Raw genomic sequence first — 26,990 nt, forward strand, 5'->3', positions numbered from 1 at the left:
TTTAGCCACATATGTCTATTGCTTGCCTTGCATCATTTGGCATTTATTTGATCACAGGAGCATAGCTAACTCTCTAAAATGTCGGGGAAATAACCCGGGAAAAACAGAAGCTGTTTACTTCATTAAATATTTAATCTTGAGATCACGTTTATGCTGTGTCCTGGACAGTGAGGCAGGGTAGGGAAACTGTGTTATTGAGGGTGGGAAGGAAGGATCTGGATCAAAAGGAAGAGAGAGAGAGAGAAAAAATGAGGAAACAAGACATCAGTACTATCAAACCTTACCCTTTCAGCACTATCAAACTTTTAATTTTTTTGAACTGTCATTCAATGCAGCAACTCTTTAATAATTAGAATAATTGAAGACTAATTTTGGTGCAATTTTTGCCTTCTTATTCTGTTGCCAGGATGTATATCTGTGTCTTAGCCTACCTGAATTCTTATTACAACTGTGATTTAAGAGTATTTACATCTGTTCTAAATGCCTCTAAATTTGCATCCTATATTTTTAGGTAATTTAAATAGTTTGATCCAGGTTGAGTGAGATTCTGGATAGCCTGATCTCATGGCAATTAATTCAATTATGAAATTTTAGAGTGAATCGAATATAATTAAGAGTTAGTTTATGCCTTTAATTTTGTTCATCTCTTCATAAGATTTCCTATCCACGCTTATGAGAAATGAATGGATACGAAACTATAAAAAATGGCTACATGGAAAAATATTTTTCTTTCCTATTAAATAAATTATAATATGTTGTTATATTATTCTAAATACGAATTTTTTAGGTCCAAGTGATTTATGAAATTATTCTGTCTGAGTTACTGCAGTTACAAGGACTTTACTTCTTCTTCCAGTATTTTTAAAAAATTGTGCTGAAATACGCGGATTCAGAAAAAAACTGAGGAAAAGAAAATAAAAGAAATGACTACAATAGCTATCATCTAGATAGGCCTATATTTATTGGGTTTTTTGTTTGTTTGTTTTGAGCAAATTATTCTTCTTCACAATGCCCTTTCAAATGACTTGGTCCCTTCAGAAAAATTAGAGGTATAAAGTCTTCACTCAATTATGTCAACTTTTTCTGTACCATATGGATTAGTAGGAGATTTTAGACTCCAACTTGATCATTTAAAAACTGCAAAGTTTTTAAAAAACTGTAAGTGATAAATAAAACTCAGTGGAAATATTTTTCCTCTGATTATGATGTCTTACAGTGCATTTTATTTTTGAAAGAATATGATTGTAAAATTGTTTCTGTTACTTTTTTTGGAGGGTTTTTATGTTTGATATTAAACTCTCTAAATGTCAGCAAAGAAATAAATATTCCCGATCACAACCATGGAAAAACAGTTCTTTCCCACAGACTGCCCAGTTAACATGGAAAATTTCTTTTACATTTTATATTTCATTTTTTTTCCACTTGTCTTCTACTGCAGTCCTCTTTTGGATTACTAATTTATTGTTGGAATCATAGAATCATGGAATGGCTTAGGTTGGAAGAGACCCCAAAGATCTAGTTCCAATACTCCTGCCATTGGAAACTCACAGTTTCTCTGAGCAAACTCTTCTAGTGCTTCACCACTCTCTGAATAAAAAATTTCTTGCTAACATCTAATCATCTAAATCTCCTCTCTTTTAGTTTAAAGCCATTCTCCCTTGTCCTAATCAGGCTGGTTAAAAAGTCATTCCCCTTCTTGCTCATAAGCTCCCTTCAAGAACTGAAGGAATGAGATCTGCCCAGAACCTTCTCTTCTCCAAGCTTACCAAGCCCAGCTCCCTCAGCCACTCTTCAGAAGAGAGGTACTCCATCCATCTGATCATCCTCATGACTGTCCTCTTGGTACACTCCAATAGCTCCACATCTTTCTTGTATTGGATGCCCCAAGCCTGCACATAGTATTCCAGAATGGGGCCTCAAAGGGCAGAGCAGAGAGGGACAACAATCTCCTTCCTGTCCTTGCTGCCAGCCCCCTTATGGATACTGTTGACCTTTAAGGCTGCAAGCGCAAACTGCTAGCTTATATCCAGCTTTTCATCCACCAAAACCCCGAAGTCTTTCTCTGCAGGGATGCTCTCAATGAGATTTTCTCCCAGTCTACTCGTCTCTGGGATTGCCTTTTTAAACCTCATTAGATTCTGATGTTCCTATCTGTCAAGTGTGTCCAGATCCCTCTGTATGGCATCTCTTTCCTTTTATTGTGTCAACCGTACCACTCAGCTTGGTGTCATCAGCAAACTTGCTGAGTGTACTGACCATATCATTGGTAATAGTGTTGAAGAGCACCAGTCCGTGGCAGACCACAGAGGAACACTACTTGTGACCAGCCTCCATCTGGACATGGAGCTGCTGACAAGCACGATTTGGCTACAGCCATCCAACCAATCCTTTATCCACCTAATAGTTCAGCCTTCACATCTATATGTCTCCAATTTAGAGATAAGGATGTGTTGCAGGACCATATCAAAGGCCTTGCACAAGTCCAGGTAGATGACATTAGTTGCCCTTCCTTTGTCCAGCGATGCCATCAGTCTATCATAGAAGGTGCCTGGATGGGTCAGGCATGATCTGGCCATGGTGAGGTTGTGTTGGCTGCCTCAGATTACCTCCTCATCGCACATGTGTCATTACATCTCTTCCAGGACAATCTGTTCCATGATATTCCTAGACACCGGCATGAGACTCACTGCCCTGAGTTCCTCAAGTCTTCTTTTTTCACTTTCTTAAATATTAGAGTGATATTTCCCTTTTTCCAGTCACTGGGGACTCCACCTGACAGACATAATTTTTCAAATATGGGGCATAGCAATTTGGCAACCACATTAGCAAGTTCTTTCGTAACCATGGTATGCATGCTGTCCAGCTCCAAAGACTTGTACACATTCAGCCTCAGCAGGTGGTCTCAGACTTGTTCCGCTCTTACACTGGAAGGGATTTTGCTCCCCTGACCCCCACTAAGAAGTTCAGGGATGCAAGATTGACTGTGAAGACTAAGGCAAAGAAATCCTTAAGTATCTCAGCCTTCTCCCTTTCTCCGGAGGCCAGCTGTATTCATCCATCTCTTTTTTGGCATGACTTCAGTATGTTAGCAGTAATTTGGACATATTTGTTATCTTTTCAAAGTAATACCTTTTTTCTGCAGGTGGTGGAGAACATTGAATTTACATTCAGTGCTCAGTCTACATGGAGGCTTTGAGTTGAACAGGGTTTTTTAGTGCATCTAATTTGATTAAGTTTGTACATTTATAATTTCCCATTGAAGCTTTATAATTAAGTTATCAAAATAGATAATTTGAAGTTAGGCTGTAGTAACTATATGTTATGACAAAGTCCTACAAAATTATTTTCAGATCTGAAAGATGATATACTTTCATTTCTGTTACTCTCTCTTGGTCCTGAGGATGATCATAGAGATGGTATAGAAGCAATATATATATGTTTTAACGTAACAAATGTTTAGACCAAATGAGGCTTTGATCTGCAAAATACAGTCTTGTTCATTCTGCTCAGCCTTCTGTCCTGTAATTTCTGTATTCATCAGTCGTCTCTCTCTGTAACTTAAGCAGGAAATTTGGTTGCAGTGATACTAATGAAGTAGTGCTGTTTTAAATTGATTCCACTTTTTATCTATCCAGAAACGATATGCATGTTATCTAATTCATGAAAGACATCTTTATTTTAGGCAGTTGTGAAAGAAATGAAGAAATCGGTTAGCCAGAACCAAAAAATAAGGAGAAACTGAAAAGAAATGGAAATAGTCCTTGTCTAGGGCTGAAGAAACCCCCAGGACATATCAGTTCTTTCTGTTTCATTTAAACTCTTTACATTGGTCTTTTTTGTCAGAACAAGTACATTTTGTATTGGTTTTGGTATTAAAGAATATGTAGAAATAGAATATTTAAAGAGATAAGTGGATGCAGTGTTAATTTCTTTACATAATTAGAAATACACAAGCAGTATTAAAGTTGGTTGAAATTTACTGTGACAAAATATATTCAATCTGATAACTCTTTCTGCATTCATGTCTTTGCTGTAAAGAGACTGTAGTTATGAATGCACAGAAGAGATTTTCCTATTTCTCTCATCTTAGATTGCAGCATTACTTCATTTCTGGCAATTAAAAATAGGATTGATGGAAGTGAGTATTCGAACATCAGGAAGTTCTGTGTGGGGATGAGGGGTAGGATATGGCCACAGGGCTATTGGGAGTGCAGGAGACAGCTGATAGGCAATTCACTGTATGTGAATTTCTAGTTCTAAATTACTCCTAGTTAGAGATGCCTGGACAGTGACAGAAGAATGTTAAGGATGGGGGAGGAAAGTCAGAGGTTGATCCCAACAGCTTCACACAAACCCTCTTAATGATGGCTTAGAGCTATGAAGTCTTTGCAGCCCAGAGGTCACATCATCCAACCTTCTATAGAGTCTTCTCTTGCTGAGATTTTTCCATCCTGTGGTCTACTTTTTAGGTCCTAGCTCTTTCTTCTATACCCATAGTTTTGGCAGTCTCATACTTCATATATTCATATATTCATATATTCAGTGAATACTGGGACACAGTGTATAGTATACTGTGCTAAATAGATTCTGTATATTATGTTCTTCATAGGCTTAGAAATTGTTTGAACCTGTCTGCTAGAACTTGAAAAGAACTTGGCAAAAATTCCATCTTTTACTGATGTTTTGGAAAATATGACCAGGCTGCGCCTTACCTGTCTGCATTAAAATGCTGAAATCGAAATATCTGACAAGACTTAACTGAAATTAATCCAGGGGCTTCTGTCACAAGCTTTCCTCTGCAGATCACACAAAACAAGCTTTACAGAAAATGCTGATGTGCCTGCATCTTGTTTCTGGTGTGAGAGGAAAATGAAGGTGCCAGAATAGTTTTCTCTGTTAGAGCTACTGAATATTTTTCATGCATAGGAGCTTCACTTTGTGACTGTTTCTGTGATCCAAACCTTACACTTACTGCAGTAAGTGAGATGGTCCAGTCAGATAGACTTAAATAATGGAACTTGGACATTACATAGAAGCAAGAGAGACAACCAACCTTGTAAAGCTTTAGTGCATAGTCTGACACGTAGAGGGCATACATATTTTTATAAACAAAGTTCATTTACAGAAATGAGCTTATACAAAAAGTAAGAAGATAGTAAAGTTTACGTAGAATTCTAGAGTTTAACATTTAATTTTAATTAAATCATTTCAAAATTAATTGAAATTAGAATTTAAACTGTTGTGTAGGTTGATGAGAAAATGTTTGCATGCAGACACTCTTGAATGAACATCAGTAATTGCTGATGGCTTATTAATGTGTGGTTCAAAGATTGTAGCTTTTTTTTTTTTCTTTTGATTATCAAGATCATAACTCAGGTTTCTCTTCCAAAAGAACACATCATCTAATCTTAAGAATCAAATGTAAATGAATACTGTTATGTATTGAAAGTTAAGAAGTAAGAATTCATGTGTTATGTTTCTTGGTCATTCTAGACAAAGGATGTTATTTTTTTTAAGGAAAGCAGGTTATTAGGTATATAGAATGGATTAATGTGCTCTATTAATAGGGTTTTTGAGAACAGTGAGAGCTGGAAGGTTGTAGTCTTCAATCCAAAAGTTTATTTTGGTTCACTCAACCACTGAAGCCATCTGTGGATGCCAAATCCCTTGTCCAAGCTGTCACTGTGGGTACTGAGTAATTGCCATTGACCTAAGGTCAATTGATAGTACAATGGACAAAATTTACTGGCTGTATATATAACTGCGCAAAACTAGCCTGTGATGTATAAACCTTGTAAACAAGATTTCATATCTGTTCTCTAAATGTGTGGGAGTCTGAAGACCTTGAAAAAGAGATAACTAAGTAATTCAGAAGTAGTCTCAGCTTTCATTGTTCTGAGTACTCACAGATTGTTTGTTCTTATCACCCTGTATAATTTTCCCAGTTACTTGTTTCTACTCTTTTCACTTGTTTCAACAATTGTTTTACTACTCTGAACTATTGTGCTTTTCTTTTTCTCTTCCTGCCTTAAGAAGTCATGAATTTTTGTTGCAGCCATGCTTCTATTGTGTTGGTACCTTTTGTGTGCAGTTAAGGTTCCACTAGCTGACAGTTTCTTGGCCTACATCGTGTGAGATGACAAAGTCAGCATTTGCTTTGGACAACATTATAAGTAGTTGTCTCTTAGGAACAGTTGCTCACTAAGATAGAAACTGTAACCTAACTTCTTCCAATTCTCATAGTCATATAAAACTCAAACTTGATTTTATTGTTATTTTTTACAGCCTTGTACAAATAATGTGCATGATTACTCTTATGTTTGCTGTAATAAGAAAATATAAGTCCATGAGCAGCTGAACACCCAAATTAAAATATAAAAATAAAGACTACAAGAGAGGATGGTACAACGAATATTAAAACTTAAAATTTTATATTACTTTTTTTCTGCATTGATTTGAACATCTCTCAGGATCTTTGACTTTCTGAGTTTTTTTCTACTTCAGCATACTATAACAGTTCATACAATCTGGAAAAAAACTCTAGTTATTTTAAATAGAGTTTTATATCTCCAAGTTTTCTGGCAGATATAGGAAGTTACTTCAGAACTGCAAATCACTGACAGCCAAATATTTACATTCTGAGAGAGACTGAATTTACTTTTTTATCCAAATAAAGGTGGCTTTTTAAAAGTTTTTGCTCCATGGAGACAGACATTTAAGAGTGTATGTATCTTTAACCTTGTAAGTAATCTTATGGAAACCAAAGCTCCTTGGTGTTCATCTTAATTAGTTAATACGTGTTAAATGACATGTTGTCTAGCACTTATCAGCTAATACATGGATCTGGGGTTCTTTAGAAGTCACCAGTTCTGCAAATGTCGAAGGGCAACAAAATTTCTTTAAATTCCTTGGCTTTCATTGCCTTATCTTATGTGGTATTGTGATTTCCAAGTATCATTTGAGACTGCCTGCAATTTTATCTTTACCATTAATCTGGAAGAAAAGAACAACTGAATTACATAGTAAATCATAATGTTTATAAAAATCTTACACAATATTGTAAAACTCATCTCTCAGAGGTACAGTGATGCAGGTAGAGAAGTTCAGATAGCGATGGTCTCAAATCCTGCAAGTGCTAATGCTGTCATTTTTGCAACTATTATACATTTGGCTTTCGCCACAACCATTCCTGTTACTTTCTTTAACAGCCTCATGGGTTGCGTAGTTAATAAGCAGACTGTTTTGGAAAGTGTGATTTCTTCTGAGAGAAATTCATTAATCTTTCATTAAGTAATTGTAAATAAATATTATCAAGTCTTTCCTAGGAAATTGTTTCTGTACTTGGAGTGAATAGTTAAAGAAGCTGAAGATGGATTCTTCACTTCACTGCTGCTTATAATGATGTAGCAGTTTTTGGCTATCAGTGTTCCTTAAATTGTGAATGATATCAGAAAGATTCTGATGTAAAGTTTTTCTTATGATGCGTATACATTTGCATGTTTGCATTCATATTGTGTTCACTCTGCATCTTGTGCACAGCTCGCTCTCTAATCGGATTATTAGTTCTACCACATTGGAGTACTATCTAATCTGTGGGTATTCCCTTAATTTCATTCCTTTAGCATGCTAAAAATATAGCAAAAGCAGTGATGAACATTAGGTTTAAGGAATAGTTGCTTCCCCTTCATCCCACATAAAGTAACAGACAGTAAACCATGATGTCTTGCAGATTTGTCATGCTTGATTAGCATTTGCACTTTGATGTTGCATAAAACACCACTTACAGTTTATTAGTAATATATACTTTAAAAAGTAAAATACTTATTGATACTTTCTTAAATGTATTTTAAGTACAATATTTGTACCTATTCATATGAAAGAGTTTCAGCATTCCTTTATACCGTGTAGTCAGTTTGGTTGTATCATTTTTTTCAGCAAATTAAATATGTCAGGAATATTGACATGGAGGACAACTGATATTATATACTCAGTGTCCATACTTCTAAATTGTCTTGCTCTCCAAAACGGTGTGGTTGCATGCAGATCACCTGCTGGAACTGACTGCTTGTGCAGCTCCGATTGTACCACACTAATTTGGAGACCACTAGTTGACATGAACCAAATCTGTGCCAGAGATCATTCCAGCAGTTGATCAGTATAGGCAGTCAGGTTCCAGTGCCCTGGAATATTCCTAGGTAGTTTGATTTACAAAGATGGATACTGCTATTTTAAATAATATGTAGCAGTTTTAAAAGTAAAGTTCAATTTGACCTTGTTAGTGTTTGAGTAATGTGTAATGTGTTTTAAATCATACTAACAGGCAATTTCTGAATGCCATTGCCAACATGCAGAATTTCAGATTCTCAGAGAGAAAAAAACATTAATTGAAAGGTTTACTGAGTCTCTTCGCTTTTATGGGTTTTGTTTGTTTGTTTGTTTGTTTGTTTGTTTTTGTTTGTTTCCTATTCTAACTGTTCCTAGCTTGTAATTTTAAGACATTTATTTAGGGAAATTATTCTCCAATTTTATACATTATTCTATACATATATATGTATACACACATATATATAATGTGTTTTTATACTTCTTTTGCACCAAAAATAATCCTGTATTTTCCTATTTCCTCAGTTAGACCTGCTCTTTCTACCACTGTGGGGATTACTTGAGTTGTCTCTAATCCTTATTCTCCTATATCTTTTGAATTTAGACAACTTCTCTGCAGAACCCATGCCACTATAGTTTAATTTGAATTTGTTTTTCCTTCATCCAGAGATATAACCTCTGTCTCATAACTTTCCATTACTGTGAGCCTCAGGACATTAAAAGTTCTATTACAAGCTGCTGGAAGCTTTTAGTAAGTTTTGAAAGAAATGAATTTGTGCTGAGGCTTTTCTCTCTGTTGCATTTTTATATATGTTTGTGCATTCCAAACTTTTGTTTTCCTCTTTCACTATTGTTCCTGTGTAAACTTCTTGTTTTCTAAGAATACCTCTCTAACTCCAGATTGTTTCTTCCAAATGTTTATAGTAGATACATGCATTGTTTCTAGCATCCAAACAAGGAGCAACTCTGTTTTTCTTTGTTCCTCACAAAGAAGCTAGGCCGTTTTATGAGTACAGTGACATATAAACCTGCTGAAAATTCGGAGTAGTTTTTAAATGGGATAGGAATTTAAACTGTTATTGTATTAAGGGCCTACTAGACGTGAATAGCCTAAAAAGATCAAGAAAATAAGGCTTCTAATGAGCAATTAAGAGAGTCATCTACCATCACCAGTGACAGCAAAGAATTTTGAATACTCAGATATATTTAGATGAAAAGAAAACAGCAAAATAAATCAACCAGATTCCCAGTTGACACAGTGTAGCTCTGAAAATTGATACGCAGTACTTCACGAGAGGTAAGTCTAAGAAAACAATTCAAGGAAAATGATTATATATTATGGTATACTCAGATTACAAGTATACACTCCTCCAATCCAAAGGATATATGATGTAGAAACCAACAACCCAATAAATTGTAAATTCTTATTTGACTTAAGATATAAGAATTAAGCACAAAGAAAGTAGAAGCTGGAGAAAATGGCAAAAGATGAATAAAAGGGAATAGTATAAAACTGGAGACAAACTCAAGCAAATTCCGAGCACTTGGAGCAACCAAAATAAAAGAAACCACTGATGAATTAGACAAAAGTGAGTATATAAAAAGTTAGAATGTAAAATGAGCTGGGGACAAATCTTCAAGAACATATGGCACAACGCATCCTATACCCATATTTAGTTGTCTTTCCTCCAACACATTGTGGCCTTGTCGCATATTGTCTGTAGGGAGCAGTACATGCTGCTTCCTAAAACTCCTGTGTATCCTCTGGAAGAGTATCATTTTGAAGCTAAAACTGAACAAGGAGTGTGATGTTACAGGGTGTGGACAAATGCATACAATGCCTGAGTTTATGTCATGACCTTATTTGATTTGCTAGAGTAAATATTACAAGGCCTTTCTGTATTTTACTGAAGAATAATTTTATTTTCCTTAAGAAGGTTCTTCCATGCCCTGTCTATTCTTTTCTTCAGCAGGCTGTTTTACCACTGAAACCATTTTCTCCTGTCCTGTCACAACAGAACCTGCTAAAAAGTCTGACCACTTCTTTCTTATAGCCCCCCTTTATCTGCTGTCAGGTCTTGCCGAAGCCTTCTCTTTTTCACACTAAATGATACTTTCTTTAGTTTTCCTTCATAGATAATGAAAAGTTCCTCCTGATATTTCCCTACTAATTCCAAGTCAGAATGTATTGCCTTGCTTTTGTTTTGATCCAACCAAATGAGGAGCTACAAGGTAAATCAAACCAAGCAATTACAAATTCTCATTTTGTGGAATTTTTTGGAAAATTTGCAAGTTTTTTTCAGGTGGAGAATTGTTGGTAGGCCAGTTTCTAGATTATGTTTAGAATAGATCCTGCAAAATAAATAAGCAGGTGAAACTAATGAGGCATCAAAAGGAAGAAAACAGGCAGATATAGGTTATGATAAAAAGCATTAAAATAAGCACTGTCAATATGAAAATGCACATGGCCACACTTCTTTCCCTGCCAAATCATTAATAAAAATTCTGTCTATACATTTCCATTTGCTAGTTACCATGCAGCTGTCACTATTATTCCTAGAAGGTACTGGTTAATTTTTTATCCTAAAGATAACAAAAACCTGAGTACTGTTGAGCCGCTCCATAATAAGGGGACTGAAATTCTAGCTGTGTTGTGTGACACTTTGGAAAATTAGCTGCTAATATTTCTCTGTCTTTGTACAGAAAGCATTTCTGCTTCCTAACTGCTTCAGTAGCAGCTTAGTTCAACTGTCCTACGTGTGGATGACTATCTTTTTTTGTATTTGGAAAAATAGAATGAATGAATAAATATGAGTATATTCATAGAAAGCAGAATCAATGAATGAATATGCTCATATTAAGTGTTAGAGTATTACTGTTACTAATCATTGCTTTGTTAAAAGGTCAGGCAAGAAATGTTTTTTCTAACTCAGATGAACTATGCATATCTGATTCACAACAGTGACTGATGTATATTGGGTGTAGAGGCAAGAAAAATAATCTATAGTAATTGAATATATATTACGTTTTTATAACAAAAATATAATTTTAATCAGACACTCCAAATAATACTGAAGAGACTAGACAATTTTTTTCACTTCAAAGCTACAGCTTGTAAGCACAAAGCTGGTAACATAAATCACCTGTGATCTGAAGTTTTAGTTGGCATGAAACTATGCCTAGAAAAAACATGACTATCTGACGTTATATTGATGCGAGATAAGAAAATAACATGTTTGTAGGAATTGACTAGATCTGTATCTTTGAAACATAGAATCATGGAATCATCTAGTGGTTGACAGCGCTGCCCACGGCAGGGGCTTGGAACTAGATGATCTTTACCTTCCAACCCCCAAACAAGTTTGTGATTCAATGAACAAGTTGCCCAAAGAAGTGAAGGAGTCACCATTCCTGGAGGTACGTAAGAAGCATGTGGGTGTGCTGCTTAGCAACGTGGTTTAGTGGTGGACTTACTAGTTAGTTGTGTGATTGGAATTAATGATAACAGAATTGTAGAATCATAGAATGGTTTGGGTTGGAATGGACTATTACAATCATCTAGTTCCAACCCTCCCTGCTATAGACAGGGACACCTCCCTCTAGACCAGGTTGCTTAATGGCCCATCCAGCCTGATCTTGAATGCCGCCAGGGAGGAGCATTCATAACCTCACTGGGCAATTTGTTCCAGTTTCTCACAGCCCTCACAGTAAAGAATTTCTTACTAATATCTAGCCTAACCCTGACTTCCAGTTTGAAGCCATTTCCTCTTGTCCTATCACTACATGCCCTCAAAGTGTCTCCCCACCTTTCGTGCAGGCCCCCTTCAGTACTGGAAGGCTGCAATAAGGTTGTCCCAGAACCTTCTCTTCTCCAGGCTGAAGAGCTCAAACTCTCTCAGCCTGTCCTTGTAAGGGAGGTGCTCCAGCCCTCTGATCATCATTGTCAACCTCCTCTGGACCCACTCCAACGTGTCCTTGTGCTGGGGTCTCCAGTACTCCAGGTGGGGTCTCATGAGAGCAGTGTAAAGGGACAGAATCACCTCCTTCAACCTGCTAGTCACACTTCTCTTGATGCAACCCAGGGTACAGTTGGCCTTCTGGACTGCAACTGAACATTGCCAGCTCATGTTAAGTTTTTCATCAACTGACACTCAAAAATCCTTCTCATTAGTGCTGCTCTCAAGCCATTCTCCACCCAACCTGTATCTCTGCTTGAGATTGCCCAAACTCAGATGCAGGACCTGCCCTTCGCCTTGGTGAACTTCATGAGGTTCGCATGGGCTCACCTCTCTCTCAGAGCCTTTCCAGGTCATTCAGGATGACATCCCTTCCCTCTAGTATGTTGAATGCACCACTCAGCTTGATGTCATCTGCAAATTCACTGACGGTGCACTTGATCCCACTGTCAGACATCACAAAGTTCAACAAACACAAAGGCAAAGTATGCACCTAGGACAGAACAACTATGTGAGAGAACAGACTGTAGCTGTTTTATTTGAAGGCAACTTTGCACAAAAGAACTTTGGGATCCTGGCAGACCATAAATTGAATGTGAATCAATATCATTTACTTGCCTCAGAGAAAGCTGATGCAGAATGGGTCTGCAATAAAATCAACAGTCAGTGGGCTAAGGGAAGTGATTATTCTCTTTTCAGCACCTCTGAGACCACATTTGGTGCACTGAGTCTTTCCTCAGAAGGGACACTGAGTCTGGTTGCTCGCCTCCAAGATAGGAGCTGGATGGAGTTGCCGTGTACAGAGAGGCACTGAGAATCAGTTTGTTCACCCTAGAGATGAGAAGGCTGAAGGGTGATGTAGTTGATTTCTTGTGCTAATATAAAGTCATGTCACAGCAGCAAGAGGGGTACAGAACAGTATGTGTTCTTTCATCAGTTTCAAGATCATGTGTTTAAGATAGTGATCTTCATGAGGTACTAGTTCTTATGCAGTTTTCATCCATTGTGTTACACTCTCAGGAAGTACTGCCAACTGTTAGGAGTTCCTGGCAGCCTAATAGTCAGCGAGGCTATAGTCAGATTGAGTATGTGTTCCCAGTCACACACAGATGCATACGATATATATTTATGGATGTTCCCCACAGGTCGATGTTGGAGGCTGTCCTGTTCAATATCTTTATTCATGACCTGGATGAGAGCATTGAGTGCACCCTCACTCAGTAAGTTTGCAGATAACACCAAATTGGGAGGAAGTGTTGATCTTTCAGTGTAGGAAGGCCCTACAGAGGGATTTGGACAAGCTGGATAGCTGAGCTGAACAAGGGGGTGAAGTTCAACTAACTAAGTTCAACTAAGTTCAACTGGACTAAATGCCAGGCACTGCATTTTAGCCACAATAACCCAGGCAGTGCTACAGGATTGGGGCAGAGTGGCCTGAGTGACTGTGTAGAAGAAATGGGCCTGGGGGTGTTAGTCAGTGTGACGTGCGGAATCAAACTCTATAACCACAAAGTAGTTATAAAAGCAGGTATATTTTAATCAGTAAAAGCAGGTATATTTTAATCAGTGCTGCTCAGACACCGGGTGCAAGGGAATAGATCCACCTAACTTGCGCACCGTCAGGAAAAATCGTGCTACAGATATAGGCCAAACTAATACGAAATCAATGGTTTTCCTGGAATTCGGATACATATTCATTACACCCCCAAGAGTTCATTAGAAGTCTTCCTCACAAAGGCTTCTGACCTTTCTCTCTGTAAACTTCTGACCTTTCGGGGGCATCCTCCCCAACCCATTTCTTCTTGCCGTGTGGACATCTAATCACCTTCCTGCCAAATGTCCTCAGGCTGTTCCCAAACTTTATTGGTATGGCCTTCATCCCCCTCACTGTCCAAGACTCAGTGTCTGCCATCCCTTATTTTCTAATAAGCTCTACATTCTTGCTTCTGTAAACTATGTCTAACTATTCCCCTTCACCCTCCTTAATCTCAGTCACTGTGAATCCTTCTTGCCTTTTTACTTTCACTTATGGGGCCCTTCTCACTTTTCAAGTGCTTCGCTGAACATGAGCCAGCAGTGTGCTCAGGTGGCCAAGACCATTGTCAAACATTGACATTGACCATGTCAAAAATAGAGTTGCCAGCAGGAGCAGGGAAGTGCTTATCCCTCTATACTCAGCTGTGGTGAGGCTGCACTTTGAGTACTGTGTTCAGTTTTGGGCCTCTCACTACAAGAAAGACATCAAGGCTCTGGACTGTATCAAGAGAAGGGAAACAAAGCTGTGAGGGGTCTGGAGCACAAGTCTTATGAAGAAACTGGGACTGTTCAGTCTGGAAAAGAGGAGGTTCAGGAAAGAACTTATTATTCTCTACAACTCCCTGAAATGAGGTTGTAGCAAGGGGGTGTTGGCCTCCTCTCCCATGTAACTAGCAATAGGACTATAGGGAATGGCCTGAAGTTGCCAGGGGAGATTCAGGTTGGGTGTTAGGAAAAACTTCTCTGAAAGAGTGGTCAGGTGCTAGAATGGGCTGCCCGGGGAGGTGGCGTGAAGTCACCATCACTGGAGGTGGTCATGAAGCATTTAGATGTACTGAGGGATACGGATCACTGGAGAAATGTTGGTGATTGGTGGATGGTTGGAGAGGATGATCTTGGAGATCTTCTCCAACCTTGATGATTCTATAAATATATATGGCCAATTAGACAGATCAGCAAAGACAGAAAAGACAGCATTCATGCAAATGCAAGCAAGTCCTTATGGATGGCTTCAGTTTAGCAGACATTAACTAGGAATACCATGTAACTGAGACAAGCAGATCCAGGAGATTCCTGACACACCTTGATGGGTACTTCCTAATGCAGATACTAGGGGAGCTGACTAGGAAAGATGCTGTTCTAGATCTGTGTTTGTAAACAGAGAGGGTCTCATGAAGTGGCAATTGATGTCCATCTTGGCCATGAAGTATTCACGTTTAAAATCTTTGGTGATAGAAGGAAAACTGCCAATAAGACTTCGGCCCCAGGTATGGGGAGAACAAACATGAGCTTGTACAAAGAACTGGTTGGCAAGGTTTTCTGGGTAACTGTTTTGAAAGAATTGGTGTCCATTGGGGTCCATCTGTGTTGGTCAGTTTTAAAGTACTACCAGTACTTTAGAAGTACTACTAGTAAAAAGCAGACCTTTTCAAAAACAGTTGGAGAAAAAACTGTCTTCAATATTGTTTGCTTAGAAATGTAACCTGAAAACAAGCTAGAGAAATACATGTTATAGATGACTTTTGTATGCTTGATTCTTCCTTAGAACTGAAAAGTGGTCTGAAGGGACCTCACAGTACCATCTGTTTTCTGTGAGTAACTGCAAGTCAACAACTTTACCCCCTTCCACAGATTGGATTTTAACTCCAAAACAAAATAAGAAGAAATAAACTGAGCACTTCTTTAAAAGCTTGGTACCTTTTACATTTCTCACACAAGGCGATTTACCTATACCTTTGATCTCCCACTGCATCAGTAAGATTGGATAAGATAGCAGGACAGGACAGGACAAGACAGGATAGTTGGAATGGACTTACATTTCTCTTGCATACTTCTTGTAGCTGGGCATACTGTTAGCTAGCTTCCTACAGCCTTTGTTATATTGCTGGAGAGGGGTTTGGCTATTACATCTGTCAATTACTTCAGCACTTTGGGGTAAATTGGACTGCTATCTGCTGTTGCTTTTTTCTGTGGGCATGAATGACATGAGCAGAATCAAAAAAGATTATAATCTTCTGGGAGCACAAGAGAAAAACACTGGTGCCCGTTATCTTTTTCTCAGCTTTGCCAGCTGGAGGAAAGAAGGCAGCCAGAAATAGGCATATCATACAAATCAACTCCTAGCTATATGGCTGCTGCCAGAATGAGGGTTTTGATTTTTACAACAGTGGGACTTTCTATAGAGATTATAACTGTTATAACCTCAGCAAAATTGCTGATGATACAAATCTGGGAGGAGTTACTGACAAAAAGAAAGCTGTGCTGCCATTCAACAAGACCTGGAGAGATTAGAGGGTTAGGTGGAAAGGAGCCTTATGAGCTTCAGCAAGGGCAAGTACAGAGTCCTACACCTGGGGGAGAATAACCTCATGCATCAGTAGGGGTTAGATGGCCTGCTGAAAAAGAGCTCTGCAGAAAAGAAGCTGGGGGTGGACAACAGGTTGGCCATCAGCCAGCAATGTGCCCTTGTAGCCAGAAAGGCCAATGGTATCCTGGGGTTCACTGTAAAGACCTGCAGCCAACAGGTCGAGGGAGGTGATCCTCCCCCTCTGCTCTGCCCTGGAGAGGCCACATCTGGAGTACTGTGTCTGGACTTCCAAATTCAAGAAAGACAAAAAACTTCTGGACAGAATTCAGTGAAGAGATAAAAAGGTGATTAGTGAGCTGGAGCATCTCTCTTCTGAGGAAGGGCTGAGAGACTTGGGGCTATTCAGCCTGGAAAAGTTTAAGAGCAGATCTTATAAATGCTTATAAATATCTATAGGGCATTAAGCAGTTGGAAACTTAAAAGCAAAATTGTCATGAAAACATGCTCATGTATTTGTGTTCATTATATAATTTTTGCACAACAGCAAACTAATAATATTGAAGAGTTTTGTTGAAAATTCTACAGAACTGAAGCACTTTCTGCAGCAAATAAGCTTTTCACAAAAAATCTATCTCATCTCTGTAAAAAAGCTTTTGATGGCTCACAATAATGAAAGATTATATGGAACTGGAAAAGCAACATACTCTACTGTAGACAGGCATTAAATAGTGAAACTTGAGTTACCACACTGTATTCAAAATTGACTGTGTGTCATTATGTAATTATAAATAATTTTCTTCTGTGATTTTGACATATATCTTTTGACATATATCTATTAAACACTTCTGTTTAACAGACCCATTGAAATGGAGGTCATGGTATTAGACTGTCAGATTTGCCATCCTGAAATGAGAAGCTCTAACAAGAGAGTTTTAAACCAAGAAAAAAGAAACATGCTCAAGCAAAGAATTTTTTTTTTTTTTTTTTTTTTTAATTAGACTATTACCATAGAAACTCTGTAATGTTTCTGTGAATGTTCTATCAGGTGATGAACATGTAAATCTCTTCATGTCCTCTGAATTGGTCTTACATGTTGATACTGTCTCTGAACAACTGGGAATTATTTCTCTAGCTCCTCATAGACAGTGGAATGCAGTCAGTGGGATTGTTTTCTAAACGGGGGCTCTAGCTGCAGAAGCCATCCATTAGACTGTGCTTACTTTCTTCACAGGAAGTTCTGTCAAAACATTGCACATTTGCGCAAACTTAAACTTATGTCATTTACCTGGACTTATGCAGGCCTTTGACATGGTCCCCCACCACATCCTTATCTCCAAATTGGAGGAATGTGGATTTGATGGGTGGACCACTCGATGGATAAGAAATTGGTTGAAAGACTGAGCGTGGTCATCAATGGCTCTGCTTCCAGGTGAACGCCGGTAATGAGCGGCATCCCCCAGAGATCTGTCTTGGGCCCGGGTGAACCTAACGAGGCTCAACACAGCAAAGTGCAAGGTTTTGCACTTGGGCTGGAGGAATTCCAGGCATCCATACAGACTGGAAGGAGTGGTCCTTGAGAGCAGCCCTGCAGAGTAGGACCTAAGGGTCTCGATGGATGAAAAGCTTAACATGAGCCAGCAGTGTGCTCTTGCAGCTTGGAAAGTAAATGGTATCCTGGGCTCCATCAGAAGAGGGGTGGCCAGCAGGGCCAGGGTGGTGACTGTCCCTCTCTATTCTCTCTTGTGAGGTACTGCAGCCTTTCAGTACCTAAAGGGAGCCTACAAACAGGAGGGGAATCAATTCTTTGAAAGGGTAGATAACAGCAGGACAAGGGGAAATGGTTTTAAGTTGAGGGATGGAAGATTTAGGTTGGATATTCTTTACAGAGAGAGTGGTGAGGTGCTGGAACAGGGTGCCCAGAGAGGTTGTGGATGCTCCATTCCTAGAGGTGTTCAAGGCCAGATTGGATGGGGCCCTGGGCAGCCTGGTCTAGTATTAAATGGGGAAGTTGGTTGCCCAGCCTGTGGCAGGAAGGTTGGAGATTCATGATCCTTGAAGTCCCTTCCAACCTTGACCATTCTGTGATTCTGTGATTCTGTGATTAAACATGTTTAGTAATGTTTGCTCTGCAAAGTTTCAATTTTCTTCTTTTATGAACACTGAATATCAATAGCTCAGGCAGTATTGGTGGACAGAAAGACTACGGGCCCCTATTTTCAGTGTTATTTTTGCTTCTTGACCTTCTAGTGGTGGTTTAATATAGTATATTATAATATAGTATATTTTTCTCAGTAATAATTAATTATTAATCATCAAAATTAGCAAAGATACAGAAGTTAGTAATTTGGCGGGCAAGATCAGAGTGAGCGGTCACATGACAGAGTTTCAACCAGGAAGATCTTGAGGAGAGGGTGGAAAGAAGACTTCACTGAAGATGGAATAGCCTCATGCATCACTATGCCTGAGAACCAGCTGGCAGACTATCAGTCTGTCAGAAAGGATCTAGGACTTATGTTGAATGCTTGGTTGAATGTAAGCCAACACTGCAGTCTGACTGTGAAACAGACAACTATATTTTGTGCAATTTTAGAGGGGTGTAACTGTATCTGCACTACTGTGTTCTTCAGTTCAAGAGTGATATCAGCAACCTTCAGCAGGTTGAACTGAGCTGTAGAATGTACAGGAATAGGTTGAGGGAGTAGGATTTGTGTAGTCTGGAGAAGGCTAATGGGAGATGTAGATATATTCTTCTACTACCCAAAAGCAATATTCTTCTACAAAGTATACAGTTGGAGGAGGCACTGGTTAGAAGTTGCAACAAGGGAATTTTAGAGTGGGCATAAGGAAAAAAATATCCACAGTGAGGACGGCAGAATGCTGAGGCTGTTGAAATCTCAGTCTTTGCAATTCTGGAGGGAGCCTATTCCCATTTACTAATTAGAAATACAGACTTCTACTCTACATTTCTCCTATTCTGGTCAGAAGGCTGATTTTAGATTTTACGAATTAGGGAGCACTAACTCAGATACTTAAATTTGGCATGGCATGGTTGGTGTTAGGAGAGTATAGCAGTAATTTGACCAGAAGGAATAGCTTTTGTTGTTTTTACACTTTATTTTCTGTGCAACACATTTCCTGTAATTTTGTGACAGTAATTCCATACTCTTTGCTAGAAATACTTCTGTGAGAAGCAACACAAATAAAGAAAATTAGCATTATTTTTTGTATTTGCTTCTGAAAGTCATTCAGAAACAACCTTGCAAGGCTTTGTATTTTAAGTGACTTTGCACAGAATTTTTAAGTATTTATGGAGGTTTTTTTCAAATATGTAGTTCTATTGAAAAAGCCATTCAATTTTAATTGTTACACACAAAGAGGGAAGCATGTGCATTCAATAAAAATTCTTACTTTAGATTAAAGAAAACAGCAAAATATAGAAAACAGCTGATGTTCCTGCAGATAGGCAGCCTTTCTGGGATTTTGAAGCTTAAGTACCAAGAAAACAAACATAAATCATATCCAAGTTCTTCTTGTCAGAGTATTTCTGTACCTTATATTGTTTATTATTTGCCATGAGTTTTATTTTTTTATATTTTGCTTTCCATGGAAATTTTTCTTTGTGTTGTTTCACAAAAGTGACTTGAGCAAGTTACATGAAATTACTCTTTTTCCAGTCTCCATAATCTGTCTCTTTAGATTGTATTGTAAAATTCAGTTTATTAATTCCTTCTTTCCAGTCTGTGGTTTGTAACGAACAGTCATAGCCATTTTCATTGCTAGTTTTCTGCTGTCACTGCCTGTCTTTGTCTCTTTGCAAGATTTAGCTTTTCATAGTAAAAGTTGAAAAAAAAAAGTAAGGTTACCCTGCTTATAAAATATTTTTTTCAGTTTTGAACCACTCCATTAGAAGAAGAATTAAGAATTAAGCATTCTAACTATTTGTTTCTTGATAACAAAGTATCACATACAAAACTTGATTGAATCTTGGCAAGAAAAATTAGTAATTAACAAGGAGAGATATAATTATCGTTATTATTGACAAGCTTTTTCTTGCAATTATGCCCATCACTCATACTGCACAAAGGAAAAACAGAGAAAATTTAAATCCAAAGCATAATAAAGAAAAGGACAGGGGTTGGATTAAATGACCTCTAGTGGTCCTTTTCAGCCTCAGACATCCTGTGATTCCATAAGTAATGTTTAATTACTATTGATTATATCAAAATAAAACTGATCAGGTAGAGTGCTTTTGGTAAACTGAAGTTCTTTATGTAATTACTTCTAACTAAAAAGCATGATTCTGATCAAAAGGTGAATCCTTTCCCCCAGGTAATCCTGAATAAGGAATTAGTTTGGTTGAAAAGAACTCAGTGGAAAATGGAATTGCCTTGATAGGAAGAAACTATTTCCAAATGTCCTCCTTGGATCTAGTTGTTTTCTTTTTCACCGGATTCTGAAAGATCAGGTAGTTAACACTAACAGAGACCTCTGTTGCTTCAGACTCATTACCTGAAGATGTTTGAAAATGTCCATGAATGAGAGGAAAAATGCATTGTGCTTTCCGTTGTGGTCATTTCTTGATCTGAATTCTGCTAAGTACTTTTAGAAGAACAATTGGTACTGTGTCAGATGAAAGGTCCACCTATTTCACTATTTCTTCTCCAGCCATGGCCAGTAATTTGTACTTGTGAAGGAAAATAAGCACAAGCAAACATATATTCCTGTTTTAAAACGTAGCATATTATTCATTCAAGCTAAAACAATAAACAGCAACCCACATATAAAGATAAAAGATACTCAGTAGGCAATAAAATAATCATCAACGTTTTTCTGTACACAAGTTACTCAGATAGTGAGACAGCAGTATGATTCTGAATGCTCATATAACATGATTTTGAACAGTGAAATATATTTTGGCAGTGAATATTATTTTGTATTTTAAAATGGTTTTAACGCATTTATTGGCAATAATGCTTAAGAGAGAAACTTTTCTAATATAACAGTGTAATTCACAGTATGTTATATAATCTGACTTTCAAAACTCCAAATATAAAAAGGGAAAAGATTTTTCAAGATTCTTGCATAGCACAACTGTCAGGCCCAGGCATTGGAGCAGAAGCCTGAGGTCATTCCAGAAACACTCGTACATCCCGACATGCTTCAGAAAAGATCTTAAGTAGCTATACTTCCATGGTCAGGGTTGAATTTTGATCTTATGGATGAGTTGGAAGAAGAAATCACCAAGATAAGATGGATCCCGCAATCAAAGAGATACTGATGCACGGTATGACATAGGCAGACCAACAGCCCTGTCATAATTCATTACAAGCAGAAGAAGCTAACCCTGAAGAAACAGATGGCATAACATGCAAGATGAGGGAGACTGGACTGTCATTTCTGCTCAGAGCTGAAGAAGGAGCCTCTCTCTTGCTCCTGAAGCACCCTTACCAACAGATGTGAAGCTCTTGGTATGGAAAGAGAAGATGGTGCAGATAATGTTTCAGATCCAGAAAGGGACAACTGGGTTCAGAAGGGCCAAACAAGGACCTGAGTCAAAACCAGTGCCACCAAAAAAAAAAAAAAAAAAAAAAAAGGCAAAAGGTCTTCATAATTAGGGAATCTACACTAAGGTTCACTAAGGCACCAAGTTGCAAAGCAAATCATCTCTCTAACGAGAGAGATTATCTGGGCTGGAAGAGAAGCTGGGGGCCCACATTCAGGACACTGGGAAGAAGATATCAGGAATGCTAAATCCAGAAGATTGCTATCCACTCCTGCTCTTTTGTGCTGGATCACAGGAGGCAGCAAGTACAAAATTATAAAACATTAGGAAAGACTTTACATCCCTTGGGAAGAAGTTGAAGGGATCAGGGCATTGACCTTTTCCTCTACATTAAGAAGTGAATAGTTGATTATAAGCTGCCTCAGAAACAGCCACAATCAGATTAAGAACTTGTGAGTAAAAATTAGGAGCCAGATCAGTCAAGTGATCAGAGTCTTCTACAGGCTGCCTCATCAAAGGGAGCCTACAGGCTCTCATCCTGATGGGGGATTTCAAATACCCATAGGTCTGCTGGGAAAGCAACATGGTGGACTGCAAGCAATGCAGGAGACTCCTGGAGTCACTTGAGGACAACTTGCTGGTCCAGATATGGGACAGACCAATCAGAGGTGAAGCTTTACTGGACCAAGTGCTCACCAATGCAGAGGAGATGATTAAAGAGGGTAGGCTGTAGGCAGTCTTAGCTGAAGCAACAATGCCCTGACTGAATTTGTGATCTCAAGGAATGTAGGCCTGGCAAAGTGTGGAGTCAGAACCCTGAACTTCAGGAAAGCAAACATTTGGGTATTTAAGGAATAATTGGATGGGATCCCGTGGGAAACTGTCCTTCAGGATATAGCAGTAGAACAGAGGTGGCAGCTCTTTAAAGATACCTTTCTGAGAGCAAAACAATTCTCCATGCCCAGCATAAAAAATCAAGTAGAATGGTCAGGAGACTGGCATAGCTGAGGAAGTACCTGCTGGTCAGACTGAGGGAAAAGATGGAAACATACAGGCAGCGGGAGCCAGGACATGCAGTCTGGGAAGAATACATAGGATGTCATCTGGACATGCAGAAAGGGGATCAGGAAAGCCAAGATGCAGATAGAACTGAATTTGGCAAAGGGTGTGAAAACCTAACAAAAGAGGTTCCCTACGTACATTAGTCAGAAGAGACAGGCAGAGGAGAGTGTACCCCCCTTTGATAAATGAAATGGGAGAACTAGCTTCAGCAGGCATGGAGAAGGCTGAGGTACTCAATAAACTCTTTGCCACTGGCAGTCAGGTTTCCCAAGCCTTTAACACCCCTGAAACTTAGGTGGGTGTTTGGGAGGCACATCCATCCTACTCTAAGAGCAAAGCAAGTCAAAGACCTCCTCATGAGGTTAAATATTTACAAATCTATGGGACTGGACAATGTGGGTTCTGGTGAAACTGGCTGATGTGGTTGCCAAGCCTTTTTGAAAAGTCAGGCTGTCAGGAGAATTTCATGGTGACAGGAAAAAGGGAAACATCACTCCAGTTTTTAAGAAAAGGAAGCCAGTGAGTCTCACATATGCGCCTGGGAAGATCCTGAAAGCTGTGTTAAAGAATGTGGAAAACAAGGAGGTGATCCAAGATAGCCAGTACAGCTTCACCAAGGGCAGATCTTGCCTGACCAATCTGGTAGCCTTCTGTGATGGAGCGATGGCAAAGGAAAGGCATCTGATGTCATCTACCTGCACTTACGCAAGGCCTTTCATATAGTCCTGCAAAACATCCTTATCTCTAAATTGGAAAGATATGGGTTTGAAGGCTGGACTATTAGGTGGATATAGAATTAGTTGGATGGTCAAAGCCAGAAGGTTGTGCTCAAAGACTCCATATCCAGGTGGAGGCTGGTGATGAGAGGTGTGCTCCAGGGGTCTGTCTTGGGACTGGTGCTCTTCAATATCTTTATCAATGATCTAGAAAGAGAGATTGAGTGTACCCTCAGCAAGTTTGCTGATGACACCAAGCTGAGTGGTGCAGTTGACACAATAGAAGGAAGGGATGCCATCCAGAGGGACCTGGACATGCTTGAAAAGTGGACTCAGGTGAACTTAATGCAGTTCAACAAGGCCATGTGCAGAGTTGCACTCGAGTCAAGGCAATCCCAGAGATGAGTACAGACTAGGAGAAGAGCTAATTGAGAGCAGCCCTGTGGAGTGGGACTTGTGGATTTTAGTGGACAAGAAGAAGGAGATGAAATTCATAATCAAACAGATTATATCATCATAATTTAGATCTGCCTCCAAGTATTACATATGCCATTAATTTCACACATTTTTCTTCATCTACTTCAATAATTTAGAATAGATTTATTTGAGAATAGAAATGACTCAAGACAGTTCTAATACTTTTGCATTTTAAGACAGAGGTAAAAAATTAAGAAAAGAAAGAGGGTAGTACATTAAATACATTTTTTCCACTAGTGTTGTTAAGAGAATCACATAAGTTAGAAATTAAGTATTCATTGTGTTTATTGTCTTCTAAAAAGCTGTCTGCCCTATAATACTGGATGAGACAATTTCTTAGAATACTTTAGGAGAATGAATGAATTTAGCAGAAATCATAAATAAGTTGGTGACGTCTTTGAAAGCCTGCTTTTACTAATGCTTCTTTTCTATTCCTCTTTTCAGACAACATGAGACTCTGATAGATATATTGTGTTAATTGAATGTACGGTTTTGTGGCAATGCATTATGGGTTAGAAATTTAGATAGACTTTTTGTATCAGTAATAATATCTAATAAGAAACAACTCCCTGTATGACAGGCACAACTCCAATTACAGATCAAAGAGGTGAGAACAGTTAAACTCTGATGGGGTTGGCTGATCTATCATTTATCACTTCTACTGAGAAACCATGTAGATGTGTTAAGTGCTGTCTTGTATTGATGGCATCATAGTTCAACATCTTAAGTTGTTAAATCAGTACTTGAATATGTGCATCTCGTTTCAACCGAACTGTCGTAATGTAGAAATATTTTTGTTTGTAGCTGAAACAAAACAAAACAAACAAACAAACAAACCATCAGTCAGGATGAATTTTGTCTTTACTACATGAGCTTTCTCATGAGAAAGAAACATATTTGTAGGTAATAAAACTTACTGTTTATCCCTTCCTCTGACAGTTTAAGCTAGAATAGCATAATTCAGTTAGATGAGATCTAACTGAATGATTATCAAGTCAGACTGCTTGACCACTTCAGGACTCATCAAAAGTTAAAGCATATTATTGAGGGCATTATCCAAATGTCTCCTAAACAGGCATTCAACCACCCTCACAATAAAGACATCTTCCCTGACGTCCAGCCTGAACTTCCTCTGCAACAGGCTCAGCTAAGTACCATTACCATCCTGTTATTCATTCCTGGGAGCAAAGTACAGCACCTCTCTCTTTGCCTCCCTCTTCAGGAAGTTATGGAGAGCAATGGAGGTCTCTCAGCCTCCTTTTTGCCTGACTGGACAACCCACATGTGCTAAGCTTCTCCTCACAGGACATGCCTACCAGACCTTTTACCAGCTTTGCTGCTCTCATGAACTCCTTCAAGGACCTTAACACCCTTTTTGTATTGTGGAGCCCAGAACTGCACATCATATTCCAAGTGAGGCTGCACCAACACAAAATACAGTTGGAGAGTCACCTATTGTGACTGACTGGCTATTTTGAGTTCACTATACCCTACAGTATGGCGGACAGTTTGTCCAGAAGGATGCTGTGAGGAACAGTGTCAAAGGCCTTACTGAAATCTAGAAGTGTGTTGTCTGCTGTCTTCCCTTCATCCACCATCAGGTGACCTTATCATTGAATGAGATCAAATTTCTAAGGTAGGACTTTTCCCTTGATGACCTTATGTTGACTATGCCTGATAATAGCTTTGTTCTTTGATCGATTTTCTGTATCCCTCAGCATATTCCCATAAGTTTTGAGGGACTGAGGTTAGACTAACAGGTCTGCAGTTTCCTGGATCTTTTCTTTTTGTAGATTGGTATAAAATTTGCTAGCTTCCTCCCAGTCTCCCATGACCTTTGGTATATTGTTGAGAGGGATCTAATTCTTTCAGCACTCTGGAGTGAATCTGATCAAGTCCCATGGACTTCTGATTGTTGAGAGAGCAGATCCAACTGTTCCCTTACAAGTTGATTGACCTCAGGTGGAAAGTCACTACTCCCCCAGTCATGCTCCTCCAACTGTGAGGTCCAGGCAGGCCAAGATCTCTCATTACTATTAGAAGCTGATAGAAAGAAAAAAAAAAAAGAAAAAAAAAGTCATTAAATGCATCCAGTCATCCACTTTTTCATTCTCCTTATTTGTTGATGTGACCATATAAGTCCAATTTTTGTTTTTTTTTTTAAGTTGGGCTTTCTTGTTTTCTTCTTGTAGACATGAACTGCATCTCTGTCAGGCCCTGTGAAGCCAGGCCTTATCTCCAAAGATTTTCCTATTCTACCCAACATCGAGGAGAAGTTCCCTGTTCAGTTAGGCTACTGTTCTGTCTCTCTTGACTTGTGATATTGTGAAGTTGTCTGCGTCTGGGCTTTTAGAAGTTATTCCTTGAAAAGCAGCCAACTCTCATGGTCTCCTAAACCCTCTTGAGCAGATTCCCAGGGGCCAAAGCTAAGTCCCTTCTCACTCCCTGAGAAGTTTAAAGTTTGCTTTCTTGAAGCCCAGGGTAGCACTCTGCTGAACTCTTTTCTCCTTACACCAAAATGTAAAACTCAAGTTATTCATGACCACTGTGGCCAAGACAGCCATCTACATCACCTCTCCCATAAGGCCTTCCCTATTCTCAAACAACAGATCTAGGTGCACATCTTTCCTTGTTTACTTACTCACTACTTTTGACTGGAATTTATCTCCAACATACTTTAGGAACTCCCTAGATTAGCTTATTCTGGCAGTATTCATATTCACAGAATCATAGAAAAATGGAATGGCTTAAAGATCATCTAGTCCAACCCTCCTGCCATGGACTGGTTGCCACCCACCACTTTCAAACTCCTTGTGTAAACAGGGCTGGCACCTACCAGATCAAGCTGCCCAGAAGCCCATCCAACCTGGCCTTGAATACATTTAGGGATGGGGCAACTAAGCTTCTCAGGGAAGCCTGTGATAGTGCCTCACTACCCTCTGAGTAAAGAATTTTCTCCTAACATCTAACTTGCATCTCCCTTTTTTAGTTTAAAGTCATTTCCCCTTGTCCTGTCACAATCAGACTGTATAAAAAGTTCGTTCTCTCTCCTTTTTATAAGCTTCTTTCTAGTGAAATAGTGAAAATACCCTTCTTGCATACCCTTCCAT

The 26,990-nt window shown here is 38.8% G+C and overlaps 1 protein-coding gene across 22 annotated transcripts in view; it reads left to right on the forward strand.

The window, feature by feature from the left end:
• PRLR (prolactin receptor) overlaps positions 1-26,990 on the forward strand; it is a 175,010-nt gene that overhangs the window by 47,461 nt on the left and 100,559 nt on the right. The gene's annotated exons all lie outside the window — the stretch shown is intronic.

Source organism: Phasianus colchicus, chromosome Z, assembly GCF_987193195.1.
Source record: "Phasianus colchicus chromosome Z, bPhaCol1.hap1.1, whole genome shotgun sequence".
NCBI classification, from domain to species: Eukaryota; Metazoa; Chordata; class Aves; order Galliformes; family Phasianidae; genus Phasianus; species Phasianus colchicus.